Consider the following 15,096-nt stretch of genomic DNA (forward strand, 5'->3'; position numbering starts at 1 on the left):
GCAATGTAGTAGATCTCAAACAAGCACAGGCGCTTTATTAACTTCTTCTCTGGTCTTCCTGACGGTTACAGACATTGCTCTGGTTTACAGTGACACCAGGTGGAGAGGAACTTAATTTACTAAATCCAAATACCAAGGCAGCGTTTCATTCAAATAAATGTGCTCCCTCATTTCTACCCTCGTTCACTTCTCCCCTCCAGTGACTGATTTGATAAGATTTAATTTCTGTGCCAATGTGTGCCATTTGTTCTAGCCTAACAGTGTTTGGTGTTATAACTTAATAATTACTTATATTCAGTGTATGAGAATGGGACTTGGTCTACAATAATTCAGTTTGTGAGATAAAACATTTAAATAGTCATTTAATTCAATAACAACTAAGTGCTCAACCATAAGGCCAATATGCACCATTTGTTATAATTAGTTGTTATAACTTTATAGTAAACATGATTTCCTCGGCATACACATCACGGACAAAGTGAAATGGTCCACCCACACAGACAGCGTGGTGAAGAAGGCGTAACAGGAGGCGGAGGCGGAAGAAATTTGGCTTGTCACCAAAAACACTCACAAACTTTTACAGATGCACAATCGAGAGCATCCTGTCGGGCTGTATCACAGTCTGGTACGGCAACTGCACCACCCTCAACCGCAAGGCTCTCCAGAGGGTAGTGAGGTCTGCACAACGCATCACTGGGGGCAAACTTCCTGCCCTCTAGGACACCTACACCACCCGATGTCACAGGAAGGCCAAAAAGATCATCAAGGACAACAACCACCCGAGCCACTGCCTGTTCACCCCGCTATCATCCAGAAGGCGAGGTCAGTACAGATGCATCAAGTCAGCAGGAGCTTCAGCGCCAGCCATGTCCATGGAGGAAACCGTCGACCAACACTCCACCCTGCTCCACCGGCTGGGGAACGCCATGGATCAGGTGTTGGCGCGCCTGGAGAGCTGGGACCGACGCGCTCTCGGCCCCCTGAACGCGGCAGGCCAACAGCCTGCGCCCCCACCAGCACCCACAGCACCCAGTACCAGTGGGGTGAAACTCGCTCCCCCCAGGGAGTACGATGGAACGGCCGCTGGGTGTAAGGGCTTCTTGCTCCAGTTGGAGTTATACCTGGCGACCGTTCGTCCCTCTCCCTCGGGGGAGGAGAGCGTCAGCGTCCTCGTCTCCTGCCTCACGGGTAAGGCCCTGGAATGGGCAAACGCCGTGTGGGACAGTCCGGACTCAGCCAGGGACAACTACCCAGAGTTCACCCGCCGCTTTCGGGCAGTATTCGATCATCCCCCGGAGGGGAGAGCGGCGGGTGAGCGGCTGTTTCACCTGAGGCAGGAGACGAGGAGCGCGCAGGACTTCGCTCTCGAGTTCCGGACCCTGGCCGCGGGAGCAGGGTGGAATGAGAGGGCCCTTATAGATCACTACCGTTGTAGTTTGAGGGAGGACGTCCGCCGGGAATTAGCCTGTCGGGACACGACCCACACACTGGACCAACTGGTGGATCTGTCCATCCGACTGGACAATCTGCTGGCCGCCCGCGGACGTCCGACCCGGGCCCTGCTCATTCCACCCTCCAGTCCTCCTGCTCCCACGCCTATGGAGATAGGGGGGGCAGCAGCCAGGAAGACTGGAGGGGGAGGTCGCTCCTGCACCTCATGTGGTCGCAGAGGGCACACTGTGGACCGGTGCTGGGGAGACTCCCCTAGGAGTCCAGAGGGCAGGCAGAGCGCTCCTTTGACACCTCAGGTGAGTCAGCACCAGCCTCACCCAGAGCCCCCTGTCCGTCACATGTATGTGTCAGTGTCCTTTCCTTGTTTCTCCCCTCACTCCCGGTTTAAGGCGCTAAGGTCCCTCCACCCCCCCTGGACATCGGGGGGCCCCCGGCGTACACAGTCCGGTCCATCTTGGACTCCAGACGCCGGGCGAGGGGCCTGCAGTACCTCGTGGACTGGGAGGGGTACGGCCCGGAGGAGAGGTGCTGGGTACCGGTGGAAGACATACTGGACCCAGCGCTCATCCGGGAGTTCCACAGCCTCCATCCGGATCGCCCTGCGCCTCGCCCTCCGGGGCGTCCTCGAGGCCGGCGTCGGCGCGCTGCGGGAGCCGCGCGTCAGGGGGGGAGTACTGTCACGACAGTGACGGATGGTGGCGCCCCTCCTCGGCCGGGCGGAGCTCGGCGGTCGTCGTCGCCGGCCTACTAGCTACCATCGATCCCTTTTTGTTTCACTTTCGTTTGGTTAGGTCTAGGTAGGCACACACCTGTTTTGGGTTAGTCATTAGTAAGGGGGGGTTATTTAGGTTAGCGTAGGATGTATGTGGTTGTACGTGATTGTGTTGCTTGTCCGGGTTTTGTGTGTTCGTAAGAACGTGTATTTAGTTTTTCCTTCTGCCAGTGGTTTCTTTTATTTTGTGTACACCACCGCAGAATCGTTCAGGGCTGCGCCCCTATACCTTGTCGACCACGTACAGTGCTTCAAATAAAGAAGGGTGGTCACGAACTCTCTCTGTCTCCTGCGCCTGACTCTACCTCTCCTGTTGTTCCTCGAGCCAGCCCGTGACAGCTGGGACCGAGAGACTGTAAAACATCTTCTATCTCAAGGCCATCAGACTGTTAAACAGCCATCACTAACACTGAGTGGCTGCATCCAACATACTCACTCAAATCTCTAGCCACTTTAATAATAAAAAATTGGATGTAATAAATGTATCACTTGTCACTTTAAACAATGCCACTTTATATAATGTTTACATACCCTACATTACTCATCTCATATGTATATACTGTACTCTATACCATCTACTGCATCTTGCCTATGCCGTTTGGCCATCGCTCATCCATATATTTATATATACATATTCTTATTCATTCCTTTACACTTGTGTGTAAAAGGTAGTTGTTGTGAAATTGTTATATTACTTGTTAGATATTACTGCATGGTCGGAACTAGAAGCACATGCATTTCGCTACACTCACACTAACATCTGCTAACCATGTGTATGTGACCAATAAAATTTGATTTGATTTATATGTCGAGTCTGTGTACAGTGCCTATAAAAGTCTACAACCCCCTTGGATTTCTTCACATTTTATTGTGTTACAAAGTGGGATTAAAATAGATTTAGACTAATTGTCCTTTTTTGGCAACTATCTACATGAAATACTCTACAATATCCAAGTGGAAGAAAAATGTGATATATTTTTTAAGATGAATGAAAAATAAAACATATCTTGATTAGATAAGTATTCATCCCCTGAATCAATACATGTTAGAATCAGCTTTGGCAGCGATTACAGCTGTGAGTCTTCTTGGGTAAGTCTCATAAGAGCTTTGCACACCTGTATTGTGCCATATATGCCCATTGTTCTTTTCTCAATTCTTCAAGCTTTGTCAAGGTGTTGGGTATCATAGCTAGACAGCAATTTTCAAGTCTTGCCAAGCAGATTTAAGTCAAAACTGTAACTTTGGCCACTCAGGAACATCCACTGTCTTCTTGGTAAGCAACTCCAGTGTAGATTTGGCTTTGTGTAGTAGGTTATTGTCCTGTTGAAAGGTGAATTCCTTTCCCAGTCTGTTGTAAAGCAGACTGGAGCAGGTTTTTCTCTAGGAGTTTGCCTGTGTTAAGCTCCATCACATTTATTTTCATACTGAAAAACTCTCCAGTCTTTGTCAATGTCAAGCATACACATACCATGATGACGTCACCACAATCCTTGACAGTAAGGAGGCAGTTACTGAGTGATGTGTTGTGTTGGATTTGCCTTAAACATAAGGCTTTGCATTTAGGCCAACATTTTTATTCCTTTGCAGTGTATTTTTTTTGCACTATTACTTCAGTGTCTTGTTGCGTACATATTCATATTTTGGAATATTTTGGTCTGTATATTTGTATTATTCTTTTCACTCTGTCAGTTAGGTTAATACAATGCTGTTGATCCATCCTCATTTCTTTTAAAATCACTAATGGCCTCATAGCGACATCCCTAAGCAGTTTATTTCCTGTCCTGCAGCTCAGTTCAGAAGGAAGACTGCATCTTTGATGTGTCTAAGTAGTTTAATGCATCATCCACAGCATAATTATTAACTGGACAATGCTTAAGATATATTTAATGTCTGATTTGTTATTGTTACACATCTACCAATCACTGCTCTTCTTTATGAGGCTTCGAAAAGCCCCCTGGTCTTTTTAGTTGAATATGTGCTTGAAATTCAATACTTGACTGAGGGACCTTACAGATGTTGTATGTATGGGGGACAGAGGAAGGGCTAATTATTCAAAAATCATGTCGAGCCCTATTATTCCACACAGAGTGAGTCCATGTAACTTATTAATATGTGATTTGTTACATTTTATTTTTCTCCCCAATTTCGTCATATCCAATTACGATCTTGTCTCATCGCTGCAACTCCCCAACGGGTTCGGGAGAGGCGAAGGTCAAGTCACGCGTCCTCCTAAACATGACCCGCCAAACCACGCTCCTTAACACCCGCCTGCTTAACCCGGAAGAATGTGTCGTGGAAACACTGTTCAACTGAAGACCGAAGTCAGCCTGTAGGCGCACGGTCCGGTACAAGGAGTCGCTAGAGTGCGATGAGCCAAGTAAAGACCCCACCCAGCCAAACCCTCCCCTAACCCGGACAACGCTAGGCCAATTGTGTACCACCCTATGGGATTCCCGGTCACGGCCGGTTGTGACATATTGTATGTGTGAAAGCATTTTTGAAACCAGGTGGAGGTATTGCTGTTCATTCGACATCTTGTCTCTTCTATGTCCTGCTGTGCGTTTTCCAGCACTATCAACGTTTTGTCAATTTTTCAAGGCTAATGCCTAGCCTATCCCTAGCCCACAATATGTCATAGGCATAGTCTGCACATGGCTCCATCTATTAGACAGAGATAGAAAATATCAAGAAGAGTGTAGATACACAACTTTATTTCTGTTTCTGTATGATTATTACAAGATCATTTGGGTTAAGAATTTCATGGTGTTCAATCATGGAAACGGGTCAGCTAGGGTCTACAGTACAGGTAAATATAGTAGGCCTAGTCATTAAAGCTATTGTTATGTTGTTGCCCCCGTTCTTGCAGAAGTTCTGCAGAGTCTTGTGGAAGGAGAGCATAGCAAGTGCTACAGCAGAGTTTGAAATAAGGCAGGTGCAACCATCAGCCCCAACTGCAGCAAAAACGGAAGAGTCAAGGTGCTTGCCCCCGATGCCTACAGAGAAGATAGAGGGAAGAGAGAGAGAGAGATAAAGAGAGAGAAGGAACTGAATTTCTACACCATAAAGGGTTCTTCTGCTGTCCCTGTATGAGAACCCTTTTTGGCTCCATGTAGAACTGATGTAGAACCAATGTAGAACCCAACTTACCCAACAAACCATGGTATAACCTTATAATAACCCTTTGGTGATAAGACCCTACCTGGAACCAAACAGGGTTCTCTGGGACAGCCGAAGAACCCTTTATGGGTCGTTCTTGAACTGCAGTTGCATTCACATCCACGAAAAAAACACTTCAAAATGACAAATAGTTACACATTATACATGTTTTCTGTTTAAAAGACTGTTTATCACTCATAAAACATACTGCAAGTGCTTTATAATGCAAAACGTTATGTTTATGCATTGTTTAAAGTACAGTTATAGTGACATATTTTGGGGGATTTAAAGCTATCAATATATGTATTATTTTTGAATTCTAGAAAGAAAACAAAAGCCTTACATACAGTTGAAGTCAGAAGTTTACATACACTTAGGTTGGAGTCATTAAAACCCGTTTTTCAACCACTCCACAAATTTCTTGTTAACAAACTATAGTTTTGGCAAGTTGGTTAGGACATCTACTTTGTGAATGACACAAGTCATTTTTCCAACAATTGTTCACAGACAGATTATTTCACTTATAATTCAGTGTATCACAATTCCAGTGGGTCATAAGTTTACATACACTAAGTAGACTGTGCCTTTAAATAGCTTGGAAAATTGCAGAAAATTATGTCATGGCTTTAGAAGCTTCTGATAGGCTAATTGACATCATTTGAGTCAATTGGAGGTGCACCTGTGGATGTATTTCAAGGCCTACCTTCAAACTCAGTGCCTCATTGCTTGACATCATGGGAAAATCAAAAGAAATCAGCCAAGACCTCAGAAAACAAATTGTAGACCACAAGTCTGGTTAATCCTTGGGATTAATTTCCAAATGCCTGAAGGTACCACGTTCATCTGTACAAACAATAGTACGCAAGTATAAACACCATGGGACCACGCAGCCGTCATCAAGAAGGAGACGCGTTCTGTCTCCTAGAGATGAACGTACATTGGTGCGAAAAGTGCAAGTCAATCCCAGAACAACAGCAAAGGTGCTGGAGGAAACAGGTACAAAAGTATCTATCTCCACAGTAAAACAAGTCCTATATTGACATACCTGAAAGGCTGCTCAGCAAGGAAGAAGTCATTGCTCCAAAACCGCAATAAAAAAGACTACGGTTTGAAACTGCACATGGGGACATAGATCGTACTTTTTGGAGAAATGTCCTCTGGTCTGATGAAACAAAAATAGAATTGTTTGGCCATAATGACCATCGTTATGTTTGGAGGAAAAAGGGGGAGGTTTGCAAGCCGAAGAACACCATCCCAACCGTGAAGCACGGTGGTGGCAGCATCATGTTGTGGGGGTGCTTTGCTGCAGAAGGGACTGGTGCACTTCACAAAATAGATGGCATCATGAGGGAGGGAAAATTATGTGGATATATTGAAGCAACATCTCAAGACATCAGTCAGGAAGTTAAAGCTTGGTCGCAAATAGTTCTTCCAAATGAACAACGACCCCAAGCATACTTCCTAACTTGTGGCAAAATGGCTTAAGGACAACAAAGTCAAGGTATTGGAGTGGCCATCACAAAGTCCTGACCTCAATCCCATAGAAAAATTGTGAGCAGAACTGAAAAAGCATGTGCGAGCAATGAGGCCTACAAACCTGACTCAGTTACACCAGCTCTGTCAGGAGGAATGGGCCAAAATTAACCCAACTTATTGTGGGAAGCTTGTGGAAGGCTACCTGAAATGTTTGACCCAGGTTAAACAATTTAAAGGCAATGCTACCAAATACTAATTGAGTGTATGTAAACTTCTGACCCACTGGGAATGTGATGAAAGAAATAAAAGCTGAAATAAATCATTCTCTCTATTATTATTCTGACATTTCACATTCTTAAAATAAAGTGGTGATCCTAACCTAAGACAGGGAATTTTTACTAGGATTAAATGTCAGGAATTGTGAAAAACTGAGTTTAAATGTATTTGGCTGAGGTGTATGTAAACTTCCCGCCTTCAACTGTATATTGTACTTATCAATAAAAACAAGACAGGCTATTAAAATTACTATTATTTTTACAAATATAATACGTGTCCCTAAGTTTTATCCCCATTGGTGTAACCACCTTGAAAATCACTCATTACAAAGATTTACAAGTACCTTGCATTGACCTCCAGTGGAAAAGTTTTGCACTGGAGGGATCTATATTAAATACAATTATTAGCTAATCACACCCTTTTAGCAACTCATCAATTTGAGGATTCCATTGATCATTTGGTGTGTCTAAATAGTGTAATTGGTGTTACAAATGTTAAATGAAGGGAAATTACACTGTGAGCTAAATTATGAATCATAAACACTTTGGTCAATTATTTTTAAAGGTTTAATGACCTTAGATTCGAATGTCCTCAATTACCAAAATGTTGTCATTGGAGTTACCATCACTGGTGTAACTACTTCTGCTGGTGGCACGATGTTATCATAATAGTAAAACATTATTAAAAGTCACTAAGCTACCATATTAGTTCATTTACAATGGGAAGATATACCCAATACATTTTATTAAAAAGAATAGAGAAAAATTAAGTTCATTTTTTTCTCCAAAATGCCACACCCAAATACCGCCGCAATTCAAGAACAACCCTTATGGTAGGTAGGCCTATAGACACTTTCTTAGTTTACAATTCCCCCCTCTATCTTCAATTCACTGATTAGCTCAATCAATTTGTAAAAATATGAGAATAACTTGTTTGGGGTGTTGGTTGTAGTCACCTGAAAGATGAAGGACATAGGACCATTTTAGACATTTCACAACACTTTAGGCTGTTACCTAAATGTTAACACAATACCTGGAAACGAATCACCACAGGTTGGTGCTATTGATGATATGTATACAATTGCTGAACTCTACAATTAATGTTTAATCTCTACTTAATACTTTACTAATACTGATATGTGGGTTCTTACCTTGTCCTTTGGGGGATCAGCATTCCCCTCCATGGCCTCTGTGAACACAGAAAACACCAGAAAGATGAAGACAGCACAGACCAGAGCTTTGTTCATGTTGAATAGGGTTGAGTCTCTGAACAGCAAAAGTGTATCTGTGTCTATTTCAGCTAGAAGAGGATGGGTGTGAAAGGGGTGTGTGCACTATGACTGTATGTGCACAAGAACAGATATTTGTTTTACAGTCATGAGCAGTGTAAATTAACTTTAATAGGGCCTACAAACTATTTGGCACGAATGAAACAGATGGTTATTTTTCCATATATGCAGATAGCCTATTTATTGCACCGTGTTGCATTGTATTGTAGGTTATTGTATTGTTATGTTTTGTATAGCATGCCTAGTATGTGTTCTGATCTAGGGCTAGGTGTGTGACAACTTTTGAAATAAAAAAGTAGACTGGTGTTTGGATCCATCGTTCAATCTATGTCAAGGTTTGTCGATGGATGATTACAATGTCATACTTTGAATTACAACGTATCCCTTTGGCGTGTTCTTCACAGTGGGAACGAGGGTGCATTGAATTCTGGAACCAGCAACAAGCCACTGAAATGTCACGATCCACGTTACCAATCGCAATGAACTCCAAACAATCATTTAGTAATAATATTCCAACCTACGGAATCTAGAGCCATTCACTTGTAAGTCATTTATAAATTCCTAGCATGGCAAATAAAAGTTACTTTTGTTTATTAAGTCTAATAACTGAACCAAGTGTAGACTTTCAGGACATTTATTTAGCGTTTTTAGCTGCTATGTGCTTGCATGTAAACCATGTCAATGTCAGCCAGGTGCTCATAAATATTGTATTTTTTACGTTCATTGTTGAATCACAAACTGACCTCTGTAAACTAGTCTGCTAGCCATTTGTGCATCCTATCGACCCCAGGTGTTTTATGAATGTGAGGAGATGAGCTCACCACTTTCAATGTTGGGGAAAAACTGATGGGTTCCTCTTCCTGGGCCCATGAATCATCATGGGTATGTTCGAGAGAAAACAAAGTGGATCTTTTCCAAAACAAAAAGTATAGCAATTAGATGGATGTACATGTTTATTTGCGTTACTGATGATTGATAATTTTGCTCAAATAAGAGATGAGTGCCTTTCAAGGAGAATCCATTTGCAGGTATGGAATTAAGGTGTTTAAAAGCATATTCTTTTCTAGAGCAGATGGTCAGGGGGGCAGAACATATTGCAAATCATTTGTAGACTGCAAATTGACCACAAGAAGATATACTGTTTTACTAATCATAATAATTTCAAACCTTGTTTACATTTGTATACGATCACATATCTCTCTATGGTGCGTGGGGATACTTTGGAATAGATTTCCAAAATGAAAATCACTTGGATCTGATTTGCTGGTGTTTTTAGTCGTTTATGACCAACAACAAAAATAAAAAAACATTTTAGTATTATTTATTGCTCATAAAACTTGGATGGCCAAATAAAATCACCCACGGGCCGAATTTGTCCAGCGGGCCGCCAGTTGGGGAATCCTGCTATAGTCTAACTATGAGATATCCAATGATTTGAAACCTAAGCTGCCTCTGGATATAGTTCTTTAAAAACCTGGGGTCATTCTGGTTGTTTTTTTTCCTTTTTAAATTTTTTCTTTAGAATATGAAGCTACTCTGCTGAATGATGTATCTTCTTTGAATCACCCTACGCCTCAGACTCAAGCCACTGATATTGCCTGTCCTTCCAAATCAAAGGCCAAACAAAGGAAAAGCAACTCCTTTTGTATGTTCCTTTGATGTCCTTGCAACTTGCCCTGTGCTGAAATATTCACAACCACAACCAACGTCACATCCGTCATGTTCAAAATAAGTGCTGTGAGCACATACAACTTCGATAACACTGGAAATCTCATGCATGGTTGTTAGATTAGTATGTTGTGTGCATGGACCACAAAATAAAGTGTCTCATTTTCTTAATACAGCACTGTGGTCACAAATGTCAGTTTCTGATAATGTACAGGAACATTGAAACAGAGTGTTCTCAGAATCAGCAACAATGTATGCATCACTGTACCGTAAGACGCTTTGGAGAAGAAAAAAACATCTGCCGAGTGTCATACAGTAGCCTTTATTATAGAGGTATTACGCTGCCTGATCTAGTGAATTCTGACTGAACCCTCCAGGTGCACCCCATAGTGATTTTGAGCTGATGCCCTCCATGATACAGAGGCTGACCCTGCTGGAGACCAAGGTGAAGACCCAAGCCCTGGACGTTGACCACAAGGGGAGCCAAGTACGACACACCTTCAGACATCGAAATGACATTGTACATTACATTTGAGTCATTTAGCACACACTTATCCAGAGCGACTTCTGGTGCAATCGATGGGAGAATCGGTAACAACTCTGCATCTAGCTTCTGTGAACACCTCCAGCAAGACAAGGGTTTTGGTTAGATCTGAAATCGACCTCAACCACATCAACCTCTGTGATCTTCCGCAACACCCAATCAAAAGCATGCATTTTAAAGGAAAGCTCAACCACAGAATGCTGATGAAGTTGTACATACAGGATGCCTGTCATACAAGTGTTAAGTCTACACATATTCCTGCTACAGTATGTGTGAGCAGTAGCTAAATGGTGCCGGTAAATATTTTCTACGCAAAATCTGCCAAATGTGTGGATGTTGCATCGGTATTCTATAGTTGACATTTGTTCCTTATAGTTTGCTTGACAAGAGATTCCTTATTTAAACTATAGTTTGTATAAGAGACTTCTCATATTTTGAATGACAAGATATTTATTATAGTTTGTATGATGAGGTAATAAGAGACCTCCTCAAACAGCAACATATTTTCCAAAGTTGTGCTGTCGAGTTGAAAACAGACAGTGTTTGGGAGTAGTTCCACTATGTCATTGAAATAGTCATTTACCTACATTTTGCAGTAGCTTGGTGGTAGTTTACCGAAATTCAAATCTTCGTAGTCTTTTCAGTAGTTAGCTACACTGCAACATGGCAAAAAAGTAATTAACTACTGCAACTACCCATTAAATGTTTCGCCAAAAGAATATACGGTATACAGTGCATTCAAAAAGTATTCAGACCTCTTGACTATTTCCACATTTTGTTACATTACAGCCTTATTTTAACATTTATTCAATTGTTGTTTTTTTCTCATCTACACACAATACCCCATAATGACAAAGTAAAAAGAGGTTTTTCGAAATGTTTGTAGAAAATACTTTATTTACATAAGTATTCAGACCTTTTGCTATGAGACTCGAAGTTGAGCTCAGGTGCATCCTGTTTCCATTGATCATCCTTGAGATGTTTCTACAACTTGATTGGAGTCCACCTGTGGTAAATTCAATTGATTGGACATGATTTGGAAAGGCACACACCTGTCTAAATAAGGTCCCATAGTTGACAGTGCATGTCAGAGCAAAAACCAAGCCATGAGGTCGAAGGAATTGTCCGTAGAGCTCCGAGACAGGATTGTGTCGAGGCACAGATCTGGGGAAGGGTACCAAAAAATGTCTGCAGCACTGAAGGTCCCCAAGAACACAGTGGCCTCCATCGTTCTTAAATGGAAGAAGTTTGGAACCACCAAGACTCTTCCTAGTGCTGGCCGCCCGGCGAAACGTTGGAGAAGGGCCTTGGTCAGGGAGGTGCCAAGAACCCGACAATCACTCTTGAACTCTTTGGCCTGAAAGTCAAGCATCACGTATGGAGGAAACCTGGCACCATCCCTACGGTGAAGCATGGTGGTGGCAGCATCATACTGTGGGGATGTTTTCAGTGGCAGGGACTGGGAGACTAGTCAGGATCGAGGGAAAGATGAACGGAGCAGAGAGATCCTTGATGAAAACCTGCTCCAGAGATCTCAGGACCTCAGACTGGGGCGAGGGTTCAGCTTCCAACAGGACAACAACCCTAAGCACACAGCCAAGACAATGCAGGAGTGGCTTCGGGACAAGTCTCTGAATGTCCTTGAGTGGCCCAGCCAGACTTAAACCCAATCGAACGTCTCTGGAGAGACCTAAAAATATCTGTGCAGCGATGCTCCACATCCAACCTGACAGAGGTTCAGAGGATCTGCAGAGAAGAATGGGAGAAACTCCCCAAATACAGGTGTGCCAAGCTTGTAGCGTCATACGCAAAAAGACTCGAGGCTGTAATCGCTGCCAATGGTGCTTCAACAAAGTATTGAGTAAAGGGTCTGAATACTTACGTAAATGTGATATTTCAGTAAAAAAAAAATGTTTTATACATTTTCTACAATTTCTAAAAACCTGTTTTTGCTTTGTAATTATGGGGTTTTGTGTGTAGATTGATGAGGGGAAAAAAAGCAATTTCATCTATTTTAGATTAAGGCTGTAACGTAAGAAAATGGGGAAAAAGTTATTTCAGCCTATCGTATATCTCATACAGTTCTGGAACCACAGAGCTCCAGTCACAACACACGTAGGTCTAGTATTCATATATTTCTAGAAATACAGCCCCATGTAGGCCTATTGTCACAGTATCCACAGAAAATGGTGCCCCTCCTCGGCCGGGCGACGCTCGGCGGTCGTCGTCGCCGGTCTACTAGCTGCCACCGATCTATGTTCTGTGTTCGTTGTGTTTTGTCTGTTTAAGTCCGCACCTGTTTCCGTTTCTGTAATTAGTAGGGGGGGTATTTAGTTTGTTCCTTGTGGTTTGTGTTTTGTGCGGGATTGTTTATTCGTCAGCGGGCAGGTCTGTGAACGTTTTATGTTTTTTGCACATTTTTCCCCAGCGGATTCTCGCTAGAGGGATGTTATATTTGCCGGGCTGCGCCCCGTGCGTATCTTTGTTTTCTCGGGGTTAACTGTGTTCCCGTGTGGTCTCTGGGCACACCCTATGCCCTTTTGTTACGCCGAGTGTTTTTTTCGGTGAAATAAATATACCGTTCTACGGCACAACTGGACTACGTCTCCTGCGTTTGACTCTGCCTTTTCCTCCTGCCTTACGGAATCGTGACAGAATCCCGCACCAAATAAAATATGGAGTCAGCAGGAGCGGAAGCACCGTCAGTGGCCGAACAGGTGTCACAGCACTCCAACCTCCTCCACCGCCTGGGCTCGGCGATGGACCAAGTGCTGGCCAGATTGGAGAACTGGGAGATAGGGGCTTCAATCACCAGACCAGCTCTGGTTCCTCAGCCGGCGCCTCTACAAACCCCACCTGAAGCGGGCGCGAGCGGCATCCGGATTACGCCACCGAGGGAGTTTGACGGGACAGCTACGGGATGTAAGGGGTTTTTACTACAGATTGAACTCTACTTGGCGACCGTTCGCCCCTCTCCCTCCGACGAAGAAAAGGTGAGCGCCCTCGTCTCTTGTCTTACGGGTAGAGCCCTGGAATGGGACAACGCGGTTTGGGATGGCCCAGACTCGGCTCGGGGTGACTACCTGGAGTTCACCCGCCGCTTCCGGGCGGTATTCGATCATCCCCCGGAGGGCAGGGCGGCGGGTGAGCGATTGTTTCACTTAAGACAGGGGACGAGAAGCGCTCAGGACTTCGCCCTGGAGTTCAGGACTCTCGCCACGGGGTCGGGGTGGAATGAGCGGGCCCTGATGGATTCTTATCGCTGCAGTCTCCGAGAGGATGTCCGCCGGGAGCTGGCCTGCAGGGACCACGCCATCACACTGGACCAGCTGGTGGATTTATCTATCAGACTGGACAACCTGCTGGCTGCCCGGGGACGTTCCAGTCGGGGCCTGTTTGTTCCACCTCCCAGCCCTCCTGCTCCACAGCCCATGGAGATAGGAGGAGCTGCATCAAGGAGGACCGGGGGGAGGGGCCTCTCCTGCACCCACTGCGGGCGCAGAGGACACACTGCGGACCGGGAGTTCGGATGGCAGGCAGAGCACTTCATCGACCCCCCAGGTGAGTCAGCACCAGCCACACCCAGAGCCCCCTGTCGACCATCTGTACATTTCAGTTTGTTTTCCTGATTTTTCCCCTCACTTCCAGTATAAGGCACTAGTCGATTCAGGTGCAGCTGGGAGTTTTATGGACCGTGGGGTCGCTAAAAGGTTAGGGATTCCCCTGGTTCAGCTGGACCACCCCTTCCCTGTGCACGCCTTAGACAGTCGACCACTAGGGTCCGGCCAAGTGGGGGAGGCTACTGTACCACTGGTTATGGCGACGTGGGGGGGGGTCATGTGGAACATATCAGCCTCTTCCTCATTGACTCCCCGGCGTTTCCAGTGGTACTGGGTATCCCCTGGCTAGCCACTCACAACCCTCAGATTTCGTGGGGACAGAGGGCTCTTAAGGGGTGGTCGAGGGAGTGCTCAGGTAGATGTATAGGAGTTTCCATCGGTGCAACCACGGTGGAGAGTCCAGACCAAGTCTCTACTGTGCACATTCCCTCTGAATATGCCGATTTGGCTATCGCCTTCAGTAAGACGAAGGCGACCCAATTACCACCCCATCGACAGGGGGATTGTGCGATAAACCTCCAGGCTGACGCGGTCCTTCCTAAAAGCCACATGTATCCTCTGTCTCAGGAGGAGACAGTGGCAATGGAAACATATGTCGCTGAGTCCTTGAGACAGGGATACATTCGGCCATCTAAATCCCCTGTCTCCTCGAGCTTCTTTTTTGTGAAGAAGAAGGAGTGAGGTCTGCGCCCGTGCATTGACTATAGAGGTCTAAATTCGATCACAGTGGGGTTCAGTTACCCGCTACCTCTCATTGCTACGGCGGTGGAGTCATTTCACGGGAAGTGCTTCTTCACCAAACTAGATCTCAGGAGCGTGTATAACCTGGTGCGTATCCGAGGGG

The 15,096-nt window shown here is 44.7% G+C and overlaps 1 long non-coding RNA gene across 1 annotated transcript; it reads right to left on the reverse strand.

The window, feature by feature from the left end:
• Positions 1–4,918: 4,918 nt before the first annotated feature.
• LOC106583450 (uncharacterized) lies at positions 4,919–8,505 on the reverse strand. Its single transcript, XR_001323525.3, has 2 exons — positions 8,283–8,505; positions 4,919–5,217 (listed from the first exon to the last, which is right to left on the reverse strand). It is a non-coding gene; the product is annotated as an uncharacterized LOC106583450 (long non-coding RNA).
• Positions 8,506–15,096: the final 6,591 nt, after the last annotated feature.

The sequence above is a fragment of the Salmo salar genome, chromosome 02 (assembly GCF_965601325.2).
Source record: "Salmo salar chromosome 02, fSalSal1, whole genome shotgun sequence".
NCBI lineage: Eukaryota > Metazoa > Chordata > Actinopteri > Salmoniformes > Salmonidae > Salmo > Salmo salar.